Source organism: Geotrypetes seraphini, chromosome 1, assembly GCF_902459505.1.
Source record: "Geotrypetes seraphini chromosome 1, aGeoSer1.1, whole genome shotgun sequence".
NCBI classification, from domain to species: Eukaryota; Metazoa; Chordata; class Amphibia; order Gymnophiona; family Dermophiidae; genus Geotrypetes; species Geotrypetes seraphini.
The window spans coordinates 92,751,485-92,778,591 of NC_047084.1; the positions used below are offsets into that span (position 1 = coordinate 92,751,485).

Sequence of the window (27,107 nt, forward strand, 5' to 3'; positions counted from 1 at the left end):
CCCAGAGTTGCACCTGACATTGTATACTCGTATTCCTTATTCTTATTGCCTAAATGCATTACCTTGCATTTCTCCACATTGAACTTCATCTGCCATTTCTCCGCCCATGTTTCTAACCAACACAAGTCGCTCTGGAGTTTCTCTCTATCCTCCTGCGATCTGTTCGCCCGGCATAGTTTTGTATCGTCTGCAAACTTGATGATCTCACTGGATGTTCCTTCCTCCAGGTCATTGATATAAATATTAAAAAGGATCGGCCCAAGTACCGAGCCCTGGGGTACACCACTAGTCACTTTCTCCCAGTCGTAGAACTTCCCATTTATGCCCACTCTCTGCTTTCGGTTTTCCAGCCATTTGTCTATCCATCTTTGTATATCCCCCTCTATGCCATGGCTTTGTAGTTTCCTGAGAAGTCTTTCGTGTGGAACTTTGTCGAATGCTTTCTGGAAGTCCAAGTATATTATGTCCACCGGCTTCCCACTATCAATTTGCTCGTTCACGGTCTCAAAAAATTGGAGTAAATTCGTCAAACATGATTTCCCTTTCCTGAATCCATGTTGACTGGGTTTCATCAAGTCGTGTGCGTCCAAGTGCCGGACCATACTATCCTTGATCAGTGCTTCAACCATCTTGCCGGGGACAGACGTAAGACTCACATGTCTATAGTTGCCCGGTTCCCCTCTCGATCCTTTTTTGAAAATTGGGGTGACGTTCGCTATCCTCCAGTCGTCCGGTATATGTCCAGTTCTGATTGTCAGGTTTGCAAGTTTTTGCAATAACTCTCCGATTTCAACCTTCAATTCCTTTAAGACTCTCGGGTGAATTCTATCCGGTCCAGGAGATTTGTCACTTTTAAGTTTGTCGATCTGATAGTATATCTGGTCTAAGTCCACTTCAACTGTGGTGAGGCTGTCTTCTATTTCTCCTGCAAACACTTTCTCCGCTTCAGGTATTGTTGAGGTGTCTTCCTTCGTAAAGACAGACGCAAAGAAGGAATTTAGTTTGTCTGCGATTTGTTTATCTTCCTTGATGTACCCTTTTCTTCCCTAGTCGTCCAAGGGTCCCACTGCCTCTTTTGCAGGTTTTTTCCCTTTCACGTATCTAAAGAAGGGCTTGAAGTTTTTGGCCTCCTGGGCTATTTTTTCCTCATATTCTGATCAATAATGGATGGAAATCTTTGTCGTGAGAAGTAGCCTGATAAGAGAGACAATGCCTATGATGTCTCTTACTCTTGCAACCTTTTACAGAAGGGAACGTAAACAGGGCATGAGATTTTCTGCTCCTTTCATGAGTCATGATCACAAATCTTTCAATGAGGTATGAAGGAGCGGCATCAAAAGCTACTTTATAATATAAGCATCCCAACTTGAAAATCACCCAGGCCTTGACTGGGAACCAATGCAACTTACGATAATAAGGAGTAACATGATCGTACTTCTTCAAGCCATAAATCAATCTTACAGCTGTATTTTGGACCAAGGTCAGTCTAGTCAAGTTTTTCTTAGTACTTGTCAAAAATATAACATTACAATAACATTACAATAAAAATATAACATTACAATAATCCAAAAAACACACAACAGACCTGGAAATTAAAGCAATCAAACACCCAATCCAAACCTCCCTCAAAATCCTGGGAGTGCTGATAGATAGATGCTGCACAATGCAGGCTCAAATCAACAAAACTACCCAAAAAGCATTCTTCACAATGCGCAACTTAAGAAAAATAAGGAAATTCTTTGACAAACAACACTACAGGATCATTGTCCAATCCCTGGTACTAGGACTTGTAGACTACTGCAACATCCTATATCTACCATGTCCTACAAACATGATCAAAAAACTACAGACCATTCAGAACACTGCTCTCAGACTAATCTACTCCCTCGGAAAATATGACCACATCACCAACGCCTACCTAGACTCACATTGGCTACCGATTAGAGCCAGAATTCAATTCAAACTATACTGTCTAATCTTCAAAGTATTCAACGGTACTGCACCTGCCTATCTAAACGATCGCCTAAACCGTAACCTTCCACCCAGAATAAGAAGAACACAGACACCATCCTCATACCCACCACTCAACGGCACTCATCGTAAAAAGCTTTATGATAACCTCATAGCAACGCATGCAGCAAAACTCGAACCCTCCATCACTAGATTGTTAACCTCAACATCTGACTTCAAAGCTTTCCGTAAAGAAATCAAAACGCTGCTATTCAAAAAGTATATACAATCTACCTAATCTCCCTCTCCTCTTCCACTACACCGACCAGGTTTTGCTCACTCCCTGGCACCTTACCCTCAATCGACCAAAAAAACAAAACAAAAAAAAACAAAACATGGAACCTAATTCATCCTACCGAAACCGATTACCTACCAACGCATGGAAACAGACTATTGATATGTAATGTAATGTAACTGATCTATCTTCCAACATTACTAAGTCTACACTCATTCTGTTATTAAGTCTTACCCTCAATCTGTTTCTCCAATGTCATGTACCCTCCTGGAAATGTCCAGCTTTCTTCTTATGTAATCCGCTTTGAACCGCAAGGTACAAGCGGAATAAAAATCACTAATGTAATGTAATGTAACAAGTAGTGTCTGAACTAAGAAAGTAAAAGCAGTAGCATCAAAGTAAGATCTGATAGTACGAAGTTTCCACAGCGTATAGTACCGTAACTCTTCTGAACCACTGCATCTATCTGAGCTTTCATAGTCAAACACTGATCAAAAACAACGCCCAGAATTTTAATGGTAGGGCTTATTTTAAATGACACTGAATTGATCTTAATTGTTGGTTCAAAGTCGATCTTTTGAGCGGATACTAAAAAGAATTTGGTCTTTTCCTGATTTAATTTCATCTTAAATTCTTGCATCCAGGATTATTCCTAAACAGAACAAGCAGAAGTATGCAACTTCAAAACAGTTCAGAACACATTCGCAACCATGCGCAACTTAAGACAAATCTGAAAATACTTCAACAACAAACAATTCAAACTCATACTTTACCTGTCATACCCCGCCAACATGCTAAACCAATTACAAACAGTCCAAAATACAGCTTTAAGACTGATATACTCGCTGAAAAAATACAACCACATTACCTCAGCTCTCCAAGACTCACACTGGCTCCCAGTACAAGCACACATATAACACAAATTCTAATGCACCCTTTTCAGAGCCCTTAAATGGAAATGGACCAAGCTATCTGAACTACCTAATCAGGAAAAACACATCCAGACCAAGCAGAACTCAAGCGCACTTTATCCACCCCCCAATCAAAGACATGCAAAGCAAAAAAAATATGACGGAATACTAGCCACCAGAGCAGCGAGAATAGACCGCCACCTCTCAAATCTGCTGACCACAACGCCCAACTACAAAACATTTAGGAAAGAACTGAAAACTGTACTACTCAAGAAATTTGTCAAATGATCTAACAAAACCGTATCGACCCTCCCCAGATCCCGACACATACTATAGCTATCAACCTTGTAATCTCCCTGGGAATGCCCAGGCAAATTTCTTGTTGTAAACCGCCTAGAACTGAAAGATATTGGCAGGATAGAAGACACCAATGTAATGTAATGAATTCTAGAATGGAATGACTCTCCAACATGCTTATTTCTAGATCTATATAGAAAGGATGTTGTGTGTTTCATTATCCAAAGGTACAGGCTGGGTTTGCTCTGGTGTGGTCTCAGAAATGAAAGTTCAAACCTATCTTTAAACAAAAGGGAATAATTGTCTAGCAAAATAATTTTTCATAACATAGATTAAAATTCAGAGACCATTTCAGAAAAAAAAGACAAAACCAAAAACAGGTCTTTCAGGAACATGTCCAATGCAAACCTCCCTGGACTTTCCTCCCCAAATAGACATGCTGTTCTTACTTATTTGTAGTACTCTCCCTTTTCGGGTTTTTGTACTGTTCATCATTTTTATAACATGCAGATATATAAATTCATCTTGTCCTTTGTTGTTGCTTGCTCTGAATTATCAATTTTTAAACTGTTTTCCCAAGGTTATCTCCAGGTAATAACTATGAGTACAGATATAATTAAATACAGAAAGATCCAGTGGCATAGGATTACATGGATCTATACTTTTAACCATGCAAAAATGGATATTTTAGTTTAGAGAAGGTTATCATGCCACTGTTACCGGGCCATGGTACGCCCCCACCTGGAATACTGCATCCAGCACTGGTGGCCGTACATGAAGAAGGAAACAGTACTACTCGAAAGGGTCCAGAGAAGTGCGACTAAAATGGTTAAGGGGCTGGAAGAGTTGCCATACAGTGAGAGATTAGAGAAACGAAACTGGGCCTCTTCTTCCTTGAAAAGAGGAGACTGAGAGGAGACATGATCGAAACATTCAAGATAATGAAGGGAATAGACTTAGTAGATAAAGACAGGTTGTTCACCCTCTCCAAGGTAGGGAGAACGAGAGGGCACTCTCTAAAGTTAAAAGGGGATAGATTCCGTACAAGCGTAAGGAAGTTCTTCTTTACCCAGAGAGTGGTGGAAAACTGGAACGCTCTTCTGGAGGCTGTTATAGAGGAAAACACCGTCCAGGGATTCAAGACAAAGTTAGACAAGTTCCTGCTGAACCAGAACGTACGCAGGTAGGGCTAGTCTCAGTTAGGGCACTGGTCTTTGACTTAAGGGCCGCCGAGTGAGCAGACTGCTGGCACGATGGACCACTTGTCTGATCCAGCAGTGGCAATTCTAATGTTCTGAAGATTTATCTTCCTTATACCACATTTGTTTTTCAAGAGATATAAAGCTCCGTAAATTCACTGATATTCAAGCTGTCACTGCAAAATCAGTAGTGACTGTACTTCTCCCTCATGTGCTCTCTCACAAAAAAAAAAAGGCAAAACCAAAATCCAAACTGTTCAGTGTTATAAACCAACAATCAAAATGGATCTCGGCCCTAGTAACATGGCTCCATAGTACATGACAGCAGATAAAGACCTGAATGGTCCATCCAGTCTGCCCAATAGGTGCACGCATTACAAATTCATGATTAAATTATTTTTTTTTTTCTTTAATATTTCTGGGCCGTAGACCATAGAAACCTGCCTGGTACTGTCCTTAGGTTCGAACTACTGGAGTTGCCATCGAAGCTCACGCCAGCCTATTTAGACCATCTCCAAATTATGTCTGTTCCTGTTGAAGCCCTCCCCAGCCCATCCTCAACCAAATAGCCATATACAGGACACAGACCATGCAAGTCTGCCTAGTACCAGCCTTAGTTCTTCAATTTATATCCTTCATTTTCTGAATAGAGATCCTCTGTGTTCATTAATATTACTAGTACTATTTAACATTTCTATAGTGCTGAAAGGCATACACAGTGCTGTACATTTGACATGTAGTAGACTGTTCCTGCTATGAAGAGCTTACAATCTAGCTTAGACAGACAGACAGGACATATAGGTGTAGAGGAGTTCCTTGCAGAGAAAATGATAGGAAGCCTTGAAAAAGTGGGCTTTTAGTTTGGATTCGAATACTGCAAGATATGGAGCCTGACGTAATGATTCAGTCAGTCTGTTCCATACATATGGCACAGCAAGCTAGAAGGGACAGAGTCTGGAGTTGGCAGTGGAGGAGAAGTGTATGGTTAGGAGGGACTTGCCCTATGAATGGAGATCAAGAGGGATGGGAGCATAGAGGGCGATAAGTGAGGAGAGAGATTGAGGGGCTGCAGAGCAGAGGTGAGAATGGTGTTGTAAGAGAAGACAGCTTCATGGATAGACTTGTGTGACATAGTAGCTGAAGAGAGAGATGAGATAATGGAGAAAAGGGTGCCAGAATCAATAGCCTGAAGGTTCCTAAATGTATAGATAATAATTGGCCAGGTCTGGGGATGTGGGTGATGGGTTTTGAACGTTAACAGAAGATGGTCAGCGACAGGGAGAGTTGAGGTTCAGAATTTGGTGGTAGATCAGTTGGAGGAGAAGACAAGGTCAAGGCAGTGGTCAGTCTGGTGCGTAGGAGTGGTGGAGCAGAGCTGGAGATTCTATGAGAATGTTAGAGTGAGAAGCTTGGAAGTGTAAGAGTTAGAGGGGTCATCGGCATGGATGTGGGTTTGAGAAGAAGGAAAGCCAGGAGTCAAAGTCAATGAGGAAGGAAGAAAGGGACTTATCAGAGGGTCAGAAGATGACTATTACTCGGAGAGGTAGAGGAGCAAATAGATAGATGGAGTAGACTTCAAAGGAAAAAGTGAAGTTTTCAGTAAAATGTGGGGGGTTACAACCCCCCAAACCCCCCACAACGCGGCGCGATCTCTATTAAGTAAATTGGGGGGGTTCCCCCCCCCACACACCCCCGTCGGAGCCCTAATAACAGTAATTTTCTGCGGCATGCGCCTCCACGCTGCGCTCAATTGTCTGCGCGCGCCTTTGTCCCAGCGCACTTTTGACCTGGCACCATTTCAGGGAGATCTCTTGGTCAAGTGACATTGCTTCTGCCTGATAGTGGACTGAATGATCCTCCCCCCCTTTCATACTTCATAACTTTTTTCTTTCTGAAGTAAACTATGCAAGGGGAAAGTTAGACAAGTTCCTGCTAAACCAGAACCTACGCAGGTAAGGCTAGACTCAATTAGGGCACTGGTCTTTGACCTAAGATCCGCCGCGGGAGCGGACTGCTGGGCACGATGGACCACTGGTCTGACCAAGCTGCGGCAATTTTTATGTTCTAATAAAGATGTTTTAATACGTGAGCATTCAGCAGCACTATGGTTTGGAAAGCTTAGATATGGCAAAATCAGCAGCGGCATTTCTTATGTTCTTATGACATGTAGAATAGCAGATATGCTTCTTGCTTGGATAATTCCATTTACATAAAATGTGGGTGAAATGTTTCACGATACAGACAGCCATATTCCTTTTAGTTATTAGTGTGCATTGATCAGTGTTCACCACGATTTTTCAGTCCAGCAAGTCCCTCTTTTATGTGAAGTTTATTCTGAACCAGTGCTTACTTCTTGGCACCAAGAACCTTCGTGTACAACTGTCCAGTGATTACCCCCTCCTCCCCCTCTTTTCTAATGGAACCTTTAGTTGTTCCATTAAGTTGCCCATTCTCTCCTGCTGCCAAGAAACACCTGCTGCCGCCCAGTCACGCGTACCCCCCGCAGCAGGAGAGATGCCGATTCTCTCCCTGTCATGAAACGCCTACTGCCGCCCAGCCGCGTGCATCCCCCCGCAGCAGGAGAGATGCCCACTCTCTCCCGCTGCCAAGTGACCTCCCTGCCGCCGATGTCCTCTCACCCTTACCTCTAAGTAGATGATCTGAGGGACGTGGATTCCCTCCTCCCAGCTGGCCTGGGATCTTGGGATGCACCAGGGAAGGGAAGGCCCATCTTGGATGACGCAGGTCAGCTGGGAGGAGGGAATCTGAATCCCTCAAGTAATCTAATTAGAGGTAAGGGTGAGTTGGCATAGGGGCAGAGGGCGTCGAAGACTGGGGGGAGTGTTGTTTGGCAGGGGGAGGTCACACTTAGCACAGGAGAGATTAGGCATCTCTCCCACAGTGGGGGGTACGCATGGTCCGGGCAGCGGCAGGCGTTTCTTGGCAGCGAGAGAGAATCGGCATCTCTCCCACTGCATGGGGGGGGGGGTGTTTACTGCGTCTGCAGGGGAGGGGTGTTGTGATGCAAGGGGAGAGAATGAGCATGTCTCTCCCTGCATCACAACACGGCTTTCTAGCTGCCTCTGATACTATCCTGCCTGGACCAGCACCCCTGGACCAGTCGCTTGTTTTTGTGGCCAAAAGCCCAACGCCGCTTTTTGAAAATGGCTCAGCATTTTTTTAAGAATCCACCAGAGGGCTCATTTCAATCTTAAGGAGCCCATTTGCATGTCATTGTCTGAGACTGCTAGAAAGCTTGCTATTGACAGAGATAAACCACCGCTAAAATGAATACAGGCTAAACCATTGGTAAACAGTTAAGCGACAGTGTTAAAGTTTTGAGAATCTGGGCCTTAGTTCTTAGCCTACTGCTCTAATCATCAGTCTAGTTCTCCTTTAAGTCTGCAGCTTTAGTAGAAATGCTGCTAGGCAGAAGAGACCTTGCCACAAGCTCAGTATGGCACTGGGAATGCCTGGTACAAGGGGGATCCTCATCATTAATCTAAGAACGTAAGAATAGCCTTACTGGATCAGACCATCTAGCCCGGTATCCCGTCTTCACGGAGGCCAATCCAAGTCACAAGTACCTGGCAGCATTCCATACCACCAATCCAGGACAAGAAGTGGCTTCCCCCAAGTCTGTCTCAACAGCGGACTATGAACTTTTCCTCCAGGAATTTGTTCAAACCTTTTTTTTATGGCATACTAAGCAAGTCCTAAAGCTTACTGCTTTTCTACATGTCATGGCTTTCTCTACATCTGCACAACCCGTATTCTCTGCTCGTTTAATGGAGCAAACGTGCACTGTATACTATGTTAGAAAACATGACCCGAGGTGACAAGATTGAAAATGACATTATGATGGCTACCTTGTTTCAGATAGCTCTTAAGTCATCATGCTACCCTGACGCATGTGTATTTATTAATAAAATGCAGACCTGGCCTTGCGTTACTTCAGAATGGGAATTGGGCCCACATATCGGAAAACTATCCAAGTCAAGAGATGTGAGCATGAAAGTAGCAAATTATTTACCCCTCGCCAGTTGCAGAACACAGAGTCTTTCTTTCTAAATATACCTATTATTAATGCATTACAACCTGTTTTTGCATTAAGCAAAATGTAGTACTTTCACGCTCAGTTCTCGGTAAGGTTTAAGTACTGTATTTAGTATAACCAATTATTTTAATTAAAATCCTAGAGATTTTTTTTTGTGTGTGTGTGTGTGACATGAATGTTGGATTCCTGACCATTTTTCCTTTTACTGGTACATAATGCATTCTATAATGAAGATCTTGTGGGAGCAGTGCTGAAAGCTTACAAAATAGTACAATGGCTGACAGATGGCTCATAGGCAGAGTGGGCTAGCCTGGTAAAATGAAAAACTAGTTCAAGCCGTCAACCCTATCATTAGCCAGTTGTTGCAGTTTCTGCACAGGCCTTCCTGTTTTTTGGGGGTTTTTTTTTTTTTTTTTTTTAGTGTTCTGGGAAAAGGCCATAAAGAATTCTTTAAATCTTTTTGGCTTCTTGCAGACAGCTGCCTGAGAGCAATTTATACTTCTTCAGCTTGCCAGACAGGTGGCAGCAATAAATTCCAATGAAAACAGAGGTTAAAAATGCAAGTCTTCCATGGTAGCATAGAGATGACAGCAGGAAAACGATTCCGTCTGCCCATTTATTCCAAACCATTCTGCAAGTAGAGTTATTGTTGTTTTTTTGTTGAAATATCCAAGCAAGTATACAGGATATGGGAATTTACACAAAAAATATAGAAATATTATTTCTTAATACAACTTAAATCAGTCATAGAAAATCAGAAATCCCATCAAGCCCACATCATTGAGGAGAAAGAATTATATTACATAATAACATAAAATTTAATAATCAATAAGGGATAACACCCTTAGTTTTATAGAGGCATTTAACTATTTAAACTCCTATTTTCATTTGAATTATCATAACCAAGAAAGTAAAATTCTACCCCAACTTAGAAAAGGGGGGGAGGGGGTTACTAAGAATGTTCAAGAAAATACTCTAATTCAGGGATCTCAAAGTCCCTCCTTGAGGGTCACAATCCGGTCGGGTTTTCAGGATTTCCCTAATGAATATGCATTGAAAGCAGTGAATGCACATAGATCTCATGCATATTCATTGGGGAAATCTTGAAAACTCGACTGGACTGCGGCCCTCAAGGAGGGACTTTGAGACCCCTGCTCTAATTGAATAGGATCAAAAAATACGTATTCCTTATCCTGAAAAGTTATCAAACACTTACACGGAAATTTCAGAAAAAATGTGGCACCGGATTCCACTACCTTAGATTTCAAAGCTAAAAAAGCTTTTCGTCTAAGTTGGGTTACTCTTGCCACATCTGGAAATATTTGAATTGTAGCCCCACAAAACATTGCCTGTTTATTTTTAAAATATAGTTTCATTATCAGTACCTTATCACTCTCATTTGTACATGAAACTAAGAAGGTAGACCTGGTTTGTATTGCATCTTGCGAGTCTTCAAGAAATTCCGTCAAATTCATATCAATAGAAGCCAATTGGTCTAGTCTTTGTTCCACTGTAATTTTTTGTTTCTTAGGTATATAATAGAGTGTAGAAATAGGTACTGATTCAGAGTTAGTTAACCCCAAAACCTCTCTGAGATACTTATGAAAAAGAATCTCAGGAGAGATCAAACGTGTTTCAGAAAAATTAATCAGTCGCAGGTTTCTTGCCCTTGTAGCATTTTCCATTATTTCTAGTTTAGAATGTGAATCCTTTATTGCTGACATGGAAGATGCTTGTAGGTTAGAAACTTGCTTCTCTATCTTAATTGTGCGTTCATCCAAAACTTTAATATTAGAATCAACATTCACTAGTTTTCCTACCACCTCCTTTGAAAAATCCTGAGACTGAGTCATGACTAATTTCAAAACAAAAAAGAAAAGTTCCAACCTAAACTGCAGTAAAAAAAACAACCAAGAGCAAACAAGACAAAACTGCAGATCTGTACAAGACGTAGGCTTGATTTATTTGTGACAAAAAATTATCATATGCAAACCCTTTTACCAATCAGGGGACCCGACACGGTCCGTGTTTCGGACAAACCTTCGTCAGGGGTCCATGGTAAAAATAGAGGGGAAAAAACAAAAAAATCACAAAAAAAATTTTGTATAGTGGCAGCAAAGTGTGAGCGACGTCAAAATTCGTCACTGTAATAAGCCTACGTCTTGTATAGATCTGCAGTTTTGTCTTGTTTGCTCATGACTAATTTCAACATTTTCTCCATCCTAATATTAATTTGCCACTTAAGTCTTTTAGAGTCACTTCCTGTTTATTTTCTTCAGAGCCTTCCAGATCCTCAACCATTGGTATGATTTGAGGCATTTTTTCATAGGATACTAAATGGGCAGTCTGGGGCGCTGAAGCTTCCTTAGAAGCACTAGTACCAACTTCGGGTGCCAGTTGAACAGGATTTAAAGGAGGGAGAGGAGGAGTTCTTTCAGGAGAGCTAAGTGAGGCTCCTGAAAATTGTTCTGATCTCTTAGTCTGTTTAGTATTAACCTCCATAGATGTCAAATGTTTATCCATTGGGCCTGAAGATACAGGAGTTGAGACTTTAACTTTTAATTCGCGTTTCCCCATTAGAAGAAAAATTTTACAATATCATTATACAGACATAAATCAAAGGGGAAACCACTCACTAACCTCACTCCAACTGTCTCCAAGTGGCTCCAAGGAGCTCCCAAGGAGCCTGGCGTGCCCCTTAGGGCACGCCCCTTTGGCCACGCCCTGTGGCCACGTGTCTGTGGCCATGTGCCACAGAGGCTGCAGTGTTTTTAAGCCAGATGGCAGAGGCTTCGCTGATGGTATAGGTGCCCCTTTCAGTGCCTGCCTGATTTGCAGCACTGTTTGGATCTTTAAAACGCTGAGAAGACAGGGAAGCAGCAGGTATTAGGCATGAAAAGCCCCTCTCTCCAACTGCAGACACCTCAGAAATATGCTCTCTCTCCCCAGAGTTATTGTTGTTATAGCTTCCTGATGCGGGGTCCCTCACCAATACTTTTCACTCATACACCCTCAGAGCAAGGCTCTAGTGCGTAAATGCCACTTCACATTATGGAAATTGCGAACAATTAGATCTTATTTTGAATTTACTGCTTTTAGATTACTGGTTCAATCGTTACTACTGAGCAGTGGCGTACCAAGGGGGGGCGGGAGGGGCGGTCCGCCCCAGGTGCCAGCCCTGAAGGGGTGCTCCGGGCCTTGCCGTTCAGTTCCCCCCACTCCCGAAGGACCGTTCGCCCTACTGACCTTCCTGCACCATCTGTGAAGCAGCCTGCAGCAGGATCGCGACGTCAGGAATCCCTGAGCTGCTTGGGCGCTGCTTCCTTCGCCGCGGTCCCGCCCCTCCTCTGACATCAGAGGAGGGGCGGACCGCGTTGCAGGAAGCAGCGTCTAAGCAGCGCAGGGATCGCTGATGTCGCAATCCTGCTGGGCTGCTTCATAGGTGGTGCGGGGAGGCCAGGGGGGCGAGCGGTCCTTCGGGGTGGGTTGGGGCATCAGGCCTTCAGGGTGGGGTGGGCGGGCAGGCAGGCAGGCTTTCAAGGGGGAGGGGGGCGACAGGCATGCAGGCAGGCCTTCAAGGGGGGGAGGCAGGCCTTCAAGGGGGGGCAGGCAGGCCTTCAAGGGGGGGGGACAGGCCTACAAGGGGGTGGGACAGGCCTTCAAGGGGGGGACAGACCTTCGGGGGGGTGAAGGCCTTCAGGGGAGGGTGCAGACCTTCGGGGGGGTGCAGACCTTTGGGGGGGTGCAGGCTTTTGGGGGGGTGCAGACCTTCAAGGGGGGGGACAGGCCTTCAAGGGGGGGACAGGCAGGCAGGCCTACAAGGGGGGGGACAGGCCTTCAAGGGGGGGGACAGGCCTACAAGGGGGTGGGTCAGGCCTTCAAGGGGGGACAGGCAGACCTTTAAGGGGGGACAGGCCTTTGGGGGGACCCTGGTTTAGAAGTACACGAAGGGAAGGGGGTGTTCAAAGAGACGTGCATATGCCAAACTTTGGGGGGGGGGGAAGAAATAATGGGTCTGAAAATAGAGGAGAGGGAGTGAGATGATGGACCATGGGATTTAGGGAGGGAAGGAACAGAAAGGGAGAGAAATTGGACACAAGGGATGGTGTAGAGGAGGGACAGAGATACTGGTTAGGAGGGTAATTGGGAAAAGAAAGGGAGAGATGGTGGACTCTGGGGTGGTGGGGAAGGAGGGAAAGATGCTGATGAAAGGGTAGTTAAGAAAAGGTGGATCTGTGGAGGGAGATGAAAAAAAGGAAAGATACCAGACTTCCTGGGGAGGGAAGGGAAATGGAAAGGGAGGACAGAGTTGGCAGATGGATGGTTAGCACGCAGAAAGAAGAAAGAAGGAGACCCTGGAAAGCAAGTTATCAGAAGAAAACCAGAGCCTTGGACCAACAAGATTTGAAATATAACCAGACAACAAAAGGTAGAAAAATTAATTTTATTTTCTGTTTTGTGATTATAATATGTCAGATTTGAAATGTGTATCCTGCCAGAGCTGGTGTTGGACTGCAAATGTGAGCTAAGATTTAACAGAGAGAGGAAAAGTCCTTTTTGTTTCTTTATTTTATTTACATCACAGCGCCAGTGTGGTTAGGAGAAGCCAAAGGGGGTGAAAAAGCTATAAAACCCACCAGGAGTTTTGAAAAAAATCACCCAACTGGGCAGGAAAATCGAATTGAAAAACCAATTCAATAGGCTGAATCGAATCAAAATTTTTTTTCCTGAATCTGGCAGCATTAGCTTGTGCTACTGTCTTAGACTTTAGGACCTGGGATTGGGGAGAGATGGCATCCTTAATACTTTATAATGCAAGTGAAACGAGGATTTGGTCAGACTTTTGAAGGGTCTGAAGAAAAAAAATATTGTATAGGCCGGGGACATGAGACAGCAGGAAATGGGAAGTTTTCTTCCTTCTATTTTTGTGAATGGAAAGGCTGAGGATGTCAGAGAGTTCAGTTAAAATATGTGCTTTATAAGAAAATATAATAATGTGTTTTATAAAGTTTATAGCATAACTGGCCTACCCAGTGAGGTGTTCCTAGTGGTGGTGGTGGTGGCAGCGTGTCAATGTGTTGAGAGGAAGAGGTGGTCTGGGAAATTCTGCACATTTTTGCACTATATGGTGGGTGTATGAGGAGATTCACATTTCCTACACAGCTAAGTCCATGTGAAGTTACCTTGTGCTGTATTTGACATCTAGCAAGGTCTCTGTTTGAAAGGAAAGATCTAAACTTAAAAATGAAGTGGCCAGAAGTTATGGTAAAAGCAGATAGTGTAGCTGGTTTTAAGAAAGATTTGGACAAATTCCTGGAGGAAAAGTCCATAATCTGTTATTAAGACATGGGGGAAGTGTCTGCTTGCCCTGGATCGGTAGCATGGAATGTTGCTACTCTTTGGGTTTTGACCAGGTATTAGTATCCTGGATTGGCTACCATGAGAATGGGCTACTGGGCATGATGGACCATTGGTCTGACCCAGTTAGGCTATTCTTATGTTATGTTCTCATCTGTAGGGGCCTTTGTTTTCACTTCTTATTTTAATGTATTTTTTTTCTGGGAACTTATCAGTGTTTTTTATAATGGGAACAAAAATGGAAGAGAATTAATGTGTGTGGGATGAGGGGGTAACTAATTTCTTCAGCTAAATAATTCAATCCACTTCAAACAGACATAGGAGAACTCACGCACCATTCACACACCCTCCAACCAAAAACGTCAAAAGAAAAAAACTGTTCGACAACCTCCTAGCCATTCGAGCTGCAACACTCGACCCCCAACTCTACAACCAATTGACATCGACCACAGACTGCAAAACCTTCAAAAAGAAATAAAAACCCTTCTATTCAAAAAACACATAAAACCGAACTAACACAATCAGAACTGTCCCAAGTATCACCTGCAACTACTCCATATGTACTTCTGATGTCATGACAATTCAGACATAATTTATGTTATGTTATGTTTGGAATATAAGAAAATTTTCACTGCCTGTTTCTATTCTGACCATTTATTCCATTTCATGGTCATTACAAAAAATATTTTTTTACATGGGGGGGGTGTCAAAAAATGATGGGCCCCGGGTGCCACATACCCTAGGTACGCCACTGCTACTGAGTCTTCTCGACTATTGTAATATTATCTATCTGACAGTCAGCAAGAAAGAATTAGCAAGGCTTACAATAATACAGAATACAGCGGTCAGAATGGTTTGTGGCCTGAAAAAATTTGATCATGTTACACCCTTTTATTGCGAATTGCATTGGCTGCCAATGGAGGCCCGGGTATCGTTTAAACGAGGCTGTTTCTGTTACAAGGATGTTTATGGTACAACTCCTTCTTACTTAGTCAAGAGATTTTCTTTAGCATCATACAGACATAGTAGAAGAACTCATCCTTTGTTTAATTTTCCATCTGTCCAGGGTTGCAGGAGAAAGAAATTTCTAAATCATACTTTGGCATCTCAGGCAGCTCTTTATGACAACGAATTCCGAATATTGTTGCTTACTACCCATTCCTATGGCTATTTTAGAAAACCATTGAAGACCTATCTTTTTTCTAAATATTTGACTGTTTAACGAATCGTCTTATTTCATGTAACATGTTTATAACTTTTTGCAAACCGCGTTGAACTTATGGTTACGCGGTCAATAAGCACAATGCTATGTTATGTTATGTTAAATGGTGTGTGGTCTTCGTCATAAGGCGTATGGGGACAGACTTAAAGATCTCAATCTCTATACTTTGGAGGAAAGACGGGAAAGGGGAGATATGATAGAGACGTTTGTAAATGCATGATGTAAATGCGCATGAGTCGAGTTTCTTTCATTTGAAAGGAAACCTGCAATGAGAGGGCATAGGATGAAGTTAAGAGGTGGTAGGCTCCGGAGTAATCTAAGGAAATACTTTTTTACAGAGAAGGTAGTAGATGTGTGGAACAGTTTCCCGGAAGAGGTGGTGGAGATAGAGACTGTGTCTGAATTCAAGAGGGCATGGGATAGGCATGTGGGATCTCTCGGAGAGAGAAAGAGATATTGGTTACTGCAGATGGGCAGACTAGATGGGCCATTTGGCCTTTATCTGTCATCGTGTTTCTGCGTTTCTCTATGTTTCTATCCTTATGATTAAAGGGTTTCAGGGTGGGACCAGCTTGAGCTAGGAGGCTGTTGACCATTGGGCTCGCTTGCTTCCTGTTTTATAAGTGTCCAGTCCCATCCAGGGATTGTACTGAATCTGAATCATCAAAGTTTATTGAAAGTCTTTAAGTAGCCAAGGCAACAAAAAATCAATTATGTTGGCAGAGCATAACATAGTAAACTAGTCTTATAGCCCGTTACATTAACGGGTGCTAGAATATATGTGTGTGTGTCTCTCTTTATTTCTTTCTCTCTCTCTCTCCTTAGCCGCTTTCTTTCTTTCTTTTTCCTTGGCTGTCCATCACCACCCCTTGCCTGCTCCCCCTGTCCATTCTCCCTTCCTTTTACCTCCCCTGTGTCCACCACCACCCCTCCACAGGTCTCCTTATGCAGCAGCAGCCCTTCTCCCTTTGTTTTACCTTAGGCCTCCGTTCTTTTTCCTTCACCCACCCACCCCCCTGTCCATCAGCACCTCTTTCCTTCTCCCCCTGTCCAGCAATAGGCGTCCCTTCCTTTTTCTCCCCCCCTCCTCCTTCTTATCCCTATGATACACTTACCTTGCTCTGCCCGTGATCAGAGGCTCCCGACAGCCGCCCAGTTGCACCCATTGGAAAAGTTCCCTCTGCGGCATTCCGCACCCCTCCTGACGCGACTCCCGCTGTCCCGCACTTGCCCCTGTGTCTTTCTTCTTGTCTTTCTGTGTCCCTTCCTTCGTCTGTCTGTCCAAAGCAGCATTTCCTCCCCCCACACCATTTCCCTGTGCACCTGCCCCTGTGTCTTTCTTCTTGTCTTTCTGTGTCCCTTCCTCCCTCTGTCTGTCTGTCCAAAGCAGCATTCCCTCCCCCCACACCAGTTCCCTGTGCACCTGCCCCTGTGTCTTTCTTCTTGTCTTTCTGTCTTCCTTCCTCCCTCTGTCTGTCTGTGCAAAGCTGCATTCCCTCCCCCCACACCAGTTCCCTGTGCACCTGCCCCTGTGTCTTTCTTCTTGTCTTTCTGTCTTCCTTCCTCCCTCTGTCTGTCTGTGCAAAGCTGCATTCCCTCCCCCCACACCAGTTCCCTGTGCCTCTACCCTCTTTCCCTTCCCACAGTCGCGACTACAAACGCGGGCCCGAGTCCTTTGCCGCCCCCCCCTTCCCTTCCCGCGGGCCTGACTACACATGGCGATTCAAGCAGCGTGTGCAGCACTCTTCACACGCTGCTTCGGGCCCTTCTACTGCCCTGATTTGCTCCAGACGTGCCAGAGTAAATCAGGGCAGTAGAAGGTCCCGAAGCAGCGTGTGAAGAGTGCTGCACACGCTGCTTGAATCGCCAGTCGGGCCCATGATAAGGGAAGAGGGGGGGGGCAAATGAGTCGGGCTCCTCGGTGTGGCCGCGATCCCTCTCCTCCCAGACCCCCCCCAGAGGAACGGAGATCGATTTGCCGCCATTTTGAAGATCGTTCTGCCCTGCTCCTTGCCTTAGTATATTTTTAAGTTGAAAGACACGGCGGCGGCTCCTCTCAAGATCCCCGACTGCATTGGACTTCCGACGCAGGTGGGGATCCTGAGAGGAGCCGCTGCATGGTCTTTCAACTTAAAAATATAGTAAGGCAAGGAGCAGGGCAGAGCGAAGAACATTGATTCCCATAAGATCATCCGCCTCGGGGGAGACAGCCGCCGCGTCCGACATCAGCCTCGGGGGAGGAGAGAGGACTTCAGGCAAGGAGCAGGGCAGATCAAAAAACAGCACGGGCCGACAGCCGCCATGTCCGACATCCGTCTCGGGGGAGGAGAGAGAGTGTTTCGGGCGCATGCCACTCCTATCTGAGATGCTGTACATCTCACAGAAAACGGACGCACGCGATGGAACTGCGCATGCGCGGCCTAGCGTTTTATTATATTAGATGATACAAATCGTGTTTTCTCAATGCCTCTAACTCTGTGGTGGAGGAACTCATCCTCTCCTCTTTCTGATATTGCCTGCCTAAGTTGAGAACACCGGTGTTCTCAAATCTCTCTTTTCATTTCTTCTTCCACGGAGGCAGATTTAGAGGAACAAGCACTTTTGAACCCCGGGCCCTCCTCAATCCAAATCTTGTCAAATAGATTCTGGATTCTGGCCTACGACGTAGAAGCTTGACCCCATTAACCAGAGGGTAGTGGTTAATGGAATTTACTCGGAGGAAGGAAACGTGAGTAGTGGAGCGCCTCAAGGATCGGTGCTGGGGCCGAGTCTGTTCAGTATATTTCCGAATGACATTGTCGAAGGGTAGAAGATAAGGTTTGCCTTTTTTTTTTTTTTTTTGCGGATGATACCAGGATTTGTAACAGAGTGGACACCCCATAGGAAGTGGAAAACATGAAAAAGGAAATGCAAAAATTAGAAGAATGGTCTAATATTTGGCTATTAAAATTCAATATATCTTAAAACTGCAAGGGAACTTACTTATCCAAGGTGATAACTTATATCAAACACTTTCAATAGTCACCTTGTTTTCTTTATATGATGCTGCTTAGTGAACACTCAGACCCACAGCTTAGGTCTCAGTGAAAATTCACGGAGCAGCTGTGTGAGAGACCATCATTGTTGTTCACAGTCTCACCCACCATATTGCAAATATTAAATAACATAAAATAAAATAAAATGAAACAAAAAACCAACTTAGCTGTAAACTGATGTGGGTAATTCACACAACTGCTCCGGGCTCCTCCTTTAATTCATATTACTGCATACAGATACACAGCCGACCCCCCCAACCTAGGTTTCACCCATTGGCTTCTTCAGGAGGGGTGCGGGACAGGCACTCCATACTGCACACAGACACGCTACTGGCAACCAGCTGCTCCGTGAATTTTCACTGAGACCTAAGCCGTGGGTCTGAGTGTTCACTAAGCAGCATCAGCTGACAGCTGATTTAAGTAAACATTGTTTCATATAAAGAAAACAAGGTGACTATTGAAAGTGTTTATTAAAATTCAATACCAGAAACACTCTACAAGTTAATAATAAATATATACTTTAAAAATACATATAAAGTGCATCAAGTGCAAATAAAGTGCTGAGATCACCAACCAAAAAGTGCTATAAAGTACAAATAACACAAGGATTTATATTGAAAACTCCTTAGTGTACTGTAATTAAAATTCAATGCAAAGAAGTGCAGAGTGATGCATTTATTTATTTATTATATTTATTTATTTATTTGGTTAGTTTTATATCCCGTCCTCCCCAACAAATTCAGAATGGGTAACATGGTTGCAGTGGCGTACCTAGGGTATGTGGCACCCGGGGCCCATCATTTTTTGACACCCCCCCCCCCCCCTCATGTAAAATTTTTTTTTTTTTTTTTTTTTTTTTTGCAATAACCATGAAATGGAATAAATGTTCAGAATAGAAACAGGCAGTTAAAATTTTCTTTTTTTTTTTTTTTTTTTTTTTCCAAAGTATTTTTATTGAGAATGGCAAAAGGTCCAGACAAGCAACCATGGTCTGTACAGAAACTTATACATTATCAAAAAGAACACAGAATGAGAGTAACAGCAACAACAAGCATGAACAAGCCTCTCCCAAGAGAAAATTGCCAATGAGAGGCATAGCAATACACAACAAAAGGCCAAAACTTGGGGCAAGCAAACAAATCCCACCCCAGAACCCACAAGAAAAATAAGCCGGACTAGACCCTCAGCCATATTTTATAATGAAAAAAACCCCCACAAGCAACAACACCCAGACCGCTCACCAGACACACCAATCCGCACAACAAGCACCCAAGAAACACCCAGCCACCACCCAGACAAAACTACCAGACACACCTACCCCACCAAGCCCAGACCCAACCCCCCCTCCCCAGAGAGTGCAAGCGCAAAGTGGACCGTGAAAAGGGCAGCTGCAGAAGTGGAAAGCCCCAGATAAGTAGGTTAGCTAAAGAAAGCCCACAGATAGAAGAAATCAGGATAACAGAAGTTCCAACAAATGCTCCCACAGAAAATTTTCTTTTATTGAACCTCATTTATGTAACCATTATTCCAAACATAACATAACATAAATTATGTCTGAATTGTCATGACATCAGAAGTACATATGGAGTAGTTGCAGGTGATGCTTGGGACAGTTCTGATTATGTTAGTTTGGTTTTATGTGTTTTTTTAATAGAAGGGTTTTTATTTCTTTTTTTAAGGTTTTGTAGTTTGTGGTCGAGGTCAATAGGTTGTAGAGTTGGGGGTCAAGTGTTGCAGCTCGAATGGCTAGGAGGTTGTCGAACAGTTTTTTTCTTTTGACGTTTTTGGTTGGAGGGTGTGTGAATGGTGCGTGAGTTCTCCTATGTCTGTTTGAAGTGGATTGAATTATTTAGCTGAAGAAATTAGTTACCCCCCCCCATTCCACACACATTAATTCTCTTCCATTTTTGTTCCCATTATAAAAAAACACTGATAAGTTCCCAGGAAAAAAATACATTAAAATAAGAAGTGAAAACAAAGGCCCCTACAGATGAGAACATAACATAAGAATAGCCTAACTGGGTCACACCAATGGTCCATCATGCCCAGTAGCCCATTCTCATGGTAGCCAATAGTGCTGCCCGATTCAGAGAAAAATATTTCATTCGATCCGATTCACCCTGTTGAATCGATTTTTCGATTAGATTCACTGTTAATGACACCGCTTTTTAAGTTTAAACAAAGTATAACAATAAATTTCACAACAACAATAAATTTCACAAAGTACTTAAAAAAAAAAAAAATCACATTTTTCCATTAAAGCAGTTCTGGAGACATTTGCTTGAACAGTCTTTTTTCCCAGTCCATAAGCAAGCAATATGAAAAAGATTTCCTTAATTATCTACTCAAACATTTTTGCTATTTACTTTCATTGTACCTATACTATTATTCAGTAGAAAAAATGGACTTAACTGTGCAGGAAATGAATCTCCTCATACACCCACCATATAGTGCAAAAATGTGCAAAGGTCTGTTTTTTTCTTTCGATCACTACATAGCCTAATGCCACACAAGCAGCGCTGTTACAAACATATTCTGAAGGTCAATGCTAAGGTTGACAAAGTTTCCTTCCTTGGACCAGAAGGAGATACTGACAAACCACTGGAAGAGATTCTAAAACAACTACCCAGAAATAACACCCAAAGACCCACTCAGTGTGTGAACCAGTTGAGTGGAGTGGACTAACTGGGGGTGGAAATGGGCCCAGAGTTTGCTCAGCAGAATTTCCCAGACTACCTCTTCCTCTCAACACACTGACATGCTACCACCACCACCAACACTAGGAACACCTCACCGAGTATGCCAGCAATGCTTATAAACTTTATAAAACACATTATTATATTTTCTTATAAAGCATATATTTTAACTGAACTCAGCCTTGCCATTCACAAAAATAGAAAAGTTCCCATTTCAAGCTGTCTCATGTACACTTTTCAAATCTAACATATTGTAATCACAAAACAGAAAATAAAATTATTTTTTCTACCTTTTGTTCTCTGATCAATATTCAAATCTTGTTGGTCCCAGGCTCTTGTTGTCTTGCTTGCCAGGGTCTCCTTTCTCCGTGCTAACCATCCGTCTGCCATCTCTGTTCTCCCCTTCCGTTTCCCTTCCCTCTCCCGGAGATCTGGCATCTTTCCTTTTTTTTGTCTCCATCCACAGATTCACCTTTTCTCAACTCCCCACCACCCCAGGATCCACCATCTCTCCCTTTCTGTTCCCAACTATCCTCCTATCCAGTATCTCTATCCCCCCTCCACACCATCCCCTGTTTCCAAGTTCTCTCCCTTTCTGTTCCTTCCCTCCCTAAATCCCATTATGCACCATCTCTCTCCCACTCCTCTGTTTTTAGACCCATTATTTCTAACCCCCAAAGTCTGGCATATGCATGTATCTTTGAACCCCCCCTTCCCTCTCTCCCTCTGTGTACTTTTACACCAGGACCCCCCTCCCCCGAAGGTCTGTCCCCCCTCCGAAGGGCTACACCCCACCCCTGAAGACCTGCACCCCCCGAAGGACTTTACCTCCCACCCGAAGGTCTGTCCCCCTCTGAAGGCCTAAACCCCACCCCTGAAGGACTGCACCCCCCCCCCGAAGGCCTGCACTCCCTTGAAGGTCTGCACCCCCCCGAAGGCCTGTCCCCCCCTTGAAGGCCTGTCCCACCCCCTTGTAGGCCTGTCCCCCCTTTAAGGCCTGCCTGCCTGCCTTTCCCCCCCTTGAAGGCCTGTCTCCCCCTTGAAGGCCTGCACCCCCCTTGAAGGCCTGCACCCCCCCTTGAAGGCCTGTCCCCCCCCCTTGTAGGCCTGTCCCCCCCCTTGTAGGCCTGTCCCCCCCCTTGTAGGCCTGTCCCCCCCTTGAAGGCCTGCCTGCCTTTCCCCCCTTGAAGGCCTGCACCCCCTTGAAGGTCTGCACCCCCCCAAAGGCCTACACCCCCCCCCGAAGGTCTGCACCCCCCTTGAAGGCCTGCACCCCCCCTTGAAGGCCTGCACCCCCCCTTGAAGGCCTGTCCCCCCCCTTGTAGGCCTGTCCCCCCCCCTTGTAGGCCTGTCCCCCCCCCTTGTAGGCCTGTCCCCCCCTTGAAGGCCTGCCTGCCTTTCCCCCCTTGAAGGCCTGCACCCCCCTTGAAGGCCTGCACCCCCCCTTGAAGGCCTGCACCCCCCCTTGAAGGCCTGTCCCCCCCCTTGTAGGCCTGTCCCCCCCCTTGTAGGCCTGTCCCCCCCCCTTGTAGGCCTGTCCCCCCCTTGAAGGCCTGCCTGCCTTTCCCCCCTTGAAGGCCTGCACTCCCTTGAAGGTCTGCACCCCCCCAAAGGCCTACACCCCCCACCCGAAGGTCTGCACCCCCCTGAAGGCCTGCCTGCCCCCCTTGAAGGCCTGCACCCCTTGAATGTCTGCACCCCCCCCCGAAGGCCTGTCCCCCCTTGAAGGCCTGCCTGCCTGCCTGTCACCCCCCTCCCCCTTGAAAGCCTGCTTGCCTGCCCGCCCGCCCCACCCTGAAGGCCTGATGCCCCGACCCACCCCGAAGGACCGCTCGCCCCCCTGGCCTCCCCGCACCACCTATGAACAGCCGCAGCAGGATCGCGAAGTCAGCGTCGGGTACCAGCCCTAAGGGGGTGTTCCCGGCCTTGCCGTTCAGTCCCCCGCCACCCCCGAAGGACCGCTCGCCCCCCTGGCCTCCCCGCACCACCTATGAACAGCCGCAGCAGGATCGCGAAGTCAGCGTCAGCGATCCCTGCTGCTTCCTGCGCCACGGTCCCGCCCCTCCTCTGACGTCAGAGGAGGGGCGGGATCGCGTCGTAGGAAGCAGCGCAGGGATGCTGACGCTGACTTCGCGATCCTGCTGCGGCTGTTCATAGGTGGTGCGGGGAGGCCAGGGGGGCGAGCGGTCCTTCGGGGGTGGCGGGGGACTGAACGGCAAGGCCGGGAACACCCCCTTAGGGCTGGTACCCGGGGCGGCCCGCCCCCCCCGCCCCCCCCTAGGTACGCCACTGCATGGTTGACAAAGTGCAAAGACAAACAAATTATGAATTTACATATGTAGAGTAACATTAGATGGCGGAATAGAAATCCGTAATGTAATGTAATGTAATATACAGAGTCAAGTTTAACATACAATGTAGTCATTTTTTTTTTTAAATAAATCTTTATTAATTTTCAAATGTTAACAGTGCCATATAATGAATTTAAACATAAACACTACACAGAACGCATATCCCGTCCTCCCCAACAAATTCAGATTGGGTAACATGGTTGACAAAGTGCAAAGACAAACAAATTATGAATTTACATATGTAGAGTAACATTAGATATACAGAGTCAAGTTTAACATACAATGTGGTCATTTTTTTTTTTTAATAAATCTTTATTAATTTTCAAATGTTAACAGTGCCATATAATTAATTTAAACATAAACACTACACAGAATGCACTTTAGATACACAAATAATTCAAAAAACAATCATTTTCTCCCCCCTCCTCCCCATAATTAATAGAAGACGTACATATTTTTTTTCAATAATATAGATAATTAAGTATAGCAAACAATAATACATTCCCCTCCACCCACCCTGGATGTGTAAGGAAGTCAAATAAAAGGAAAGGCACATGACAGTTATTGTAACTCAATAAATGCAGTCAATGGGGTCATTTTAAGTTAACATACGGTTATTTCCATCTTCAGTTAACAAACAGAGTAGATCTAGTTCAGCGTACATTAGAATATATTTGGTTGGAAGGGAGTGACTGGATTTATGGGAAGAGGTATGTTTGTACCTGGAATGTGCTTCCAGAGGGTATGATAGGACAGAGTATGGTATTAGGGTTCAAGAAGGGATTAGATAATTTCCTGAAGGAAAAGGGGATAGAAGGGTATAGGTCAGTGGTTCCCAAACCTGTCCTGGAGGATCCCCAGGCCAGTCGGGTTTTCAAGATAGCCCTAATGAATATGCATCACAGAGATTTGCATATAATGGAGATGCCAGGAATGCAGATCTGCTCCATGCATATTCATTAGGGCTATCTTGAAAACCCGACTGGCCTGGGGGTCCTTCAGGACAGGTTTGGGAACCACTGGTATAGATAGAGGATTACTATACAGGTCCTGGACCTGATGGGCCACCACGTGAGCAGACTGCTGGGCATGATGGACCTCTGGTCTGACCCAGGAGAGGCACTGCTTATGTTCTTATGTATTATGTTCTTGAAGTTCAGAAGCCATTTAAGGGATATGATATATATGATAGAGACATTTAAATACCTATGTGATGTAAATGCGCATGAGTCGAGTCTCTTTCATTTGAAAGGAAGCTCTGGAATGAGAGGGCCTAGGATGAAGTTAAGAGGTGATAGGCTCAGGAGTAATCTAAGGGAATATTTTTTTTACAGAAAGGATGGTAGATGTGTGGAACAGTCTCCCAGAAAAGGTGGTGGAAACAGAGACTGTCTGAATTCAAGAAAGACTGGGAGAGGCATGTGGGATCTCTTAAAGAGAGGAAGAAATAATGGTTATTGCAGATGGCCAGACTGGATGGGCCATTTGGCCTTTATCTGCCATCATGTTTCTACGTTTCCATGATGTGAGGAAGCAATTGATTCCAATAGCTTGGTAGGAAGTGGGAGTAGAAAAGGCATCTGGTGCTCTGGAGTTGGAGGGTGCAACCAAGAGGTATTTGCAGATGTGTTTCCTCCTGGGTGCTGAGTGGTCTGTTTGGGACATATGGAGGAAATTTGATTGATATGAAGCTGGGTGCCATGTTGCATAGAGACTTGTATGTTATTACTAGGCCCTTGAAGATACAACGTTTGTTAATGGGTAACTAGAGGACTGATGATAGTGCTTCTGAGACCGCATCATGGGCATGTAGGTTTTTTAGGAGTCTGCTGCATTTTGTAGGCTCTGGAGATTTTTTGCTGTCAATCCGTTCAATAGTGCATTAAAGTAGTCCATGTGGGACAGGACGAAGGTGGGTGAAGTCAGTTTCAGAGAAGTAGCTTCTTATTTTCCAGAGCTGACAGAGATAGGAGACTACCTGAGAGATATGACAAGAGAGTGAGGTGAGAGGGACCTTGGAGTGATAGTATCTAAAGATTTAAAGGAGATAAAACAGTGCGACAAGTTGGTGGCCATAGCCAGAAGGATACTAGTGAAACCCAGGCAATTTCCAGTTACTCAAGAAATAGCCAAAGCTGCATAAAAAATTATTTCACTCAAATATTTCAAATAAAATAAATTTAATATGCATTTAAAATTAAGAATATATTACAGTTACCACAACTGTAGCTCAGGAGAAGTTTTTTTTATAATGTCCAATCACACACAGGTCCAGGACAGATGACTTCAGGCAAACAGGTGTTTATTTTTCTCTTCTTCTTTCTTTCTTGCGTAGGCTAGCGTTTGATTGCAGTTCTAGTTGATTCCCTACTACTCTATCTATTAACAAATCAATAAAGGAAAACCCTAACTACTCCCCAAGATTCCACTTTAAACTAACTATATAAAAGAATAGATCATTTAGATAGCCCTAAACTATACCCACCCACAATCAACTAATATTTCAATAAACCTCTTATAACCCCAAAACACAAGTGCATGTCACCTGGGTTAAAACTTGAAAAAAAAAAAAAACATTGAATAAATGTTTCAGAAATACTATTGTTACTATACAAATTACCCCAAACCGGATACAGTATTCTAACCAAAACTAAATTACTACTGTTCTTCAATAAATTCAAAATTTACCTTAAAAAACACAGACAACTTCCAACACACAGCTGTCTACACAGAAAACCCACCCAAGCTCAACTGCTCTCCTTGGCAGTTTAGAAAACTAGCCACTTCTGACTTCCTAGAGAAAAAGCTGTGCCGTTCAGAATTCCAAAAGTGACATTTACAGCTCTGAATTTTTAAAGGTACAGAAATATTTTTTATAACCTTGGTTACACTAGGCTTTATAGAGAGAGGCATGACTAGCAGAAAAAAAGATGTTGATGCCCCATACAAGTCCTTGGTGAAGCCTCACTTGGAGCATTGTGTTTGGTTTTGGAAGCCATATCTGGTTATGGATGTAAAAAGACTTGAAGCAGTCCAAAGGAAAGTGACAAAAATGGTATGGGGCCTGCAACAAAAGACATACAGGAAGAGATTGGAAGACCTGAATATGGCTAGAAGAGACATTTAAATATTTGAAAGGGATTACATAGTAACATAGTAAATGACGGCAGATAAAGACCTGAACTGTCCATCCAGTTTACCCATTAAAAATTACATGATTAGATGAACTTGTCTCTTCTTTGATATTTCTGGGCTGTATACTGTAAAGTCTGGTAGTGTCCTAGGTTCCAAATGCTGAAGTTGACGTTCAGTCTCACTCCAGCCTATCCAACCATCCCTTTGTTTGCAGGATATCTGCCATAAAGTCTGGCCGGTAACATCCTCATGTTCCATATTAGTGGAGTTCACATTGCTGCCCACCCCAGCCCATCCTACATCGAATCACCATATATGGGACACAGACCGTGCATATTTGTCCAGAGAAGGGAACATGGTAAAGCTAGAGGACATGTATTGAGGTTGAGGGGTGGTAGACTGAGGAAATTATTTTTCACAGAGGGTGGTTGGTGCCTGGAATGTCCTCTTAAGGGAAGTGGTAGTGCTGGCAGCAGCAGTAACCACTCCAACGCTTATAGAATTCCTAAAACCTGCATTTTTACTATTTGAACTTTTTTTTAAAATTTAGCATATATATAGAAAACAAACCTATTCGCCAAAATAAAACTTTTTTTTCAAA

The 27,107-nt window shown here is 44.2% G+C and overlaps 1 protein-coding gene across 1 annotated transcript in view; it reads left to right on the top strand.

The window, feature by feature from the left end:
• LOXHD1 (lipoxygenase homology domains 1) overlaps nucleotides 1-27,107 on the top strand; it is a 485,723-nt gene that overhangs the window by 385,207 nt on the left and 73,409 nt on the right. The gene's annotated exons all lie outside the window — the stretch shown is intronic.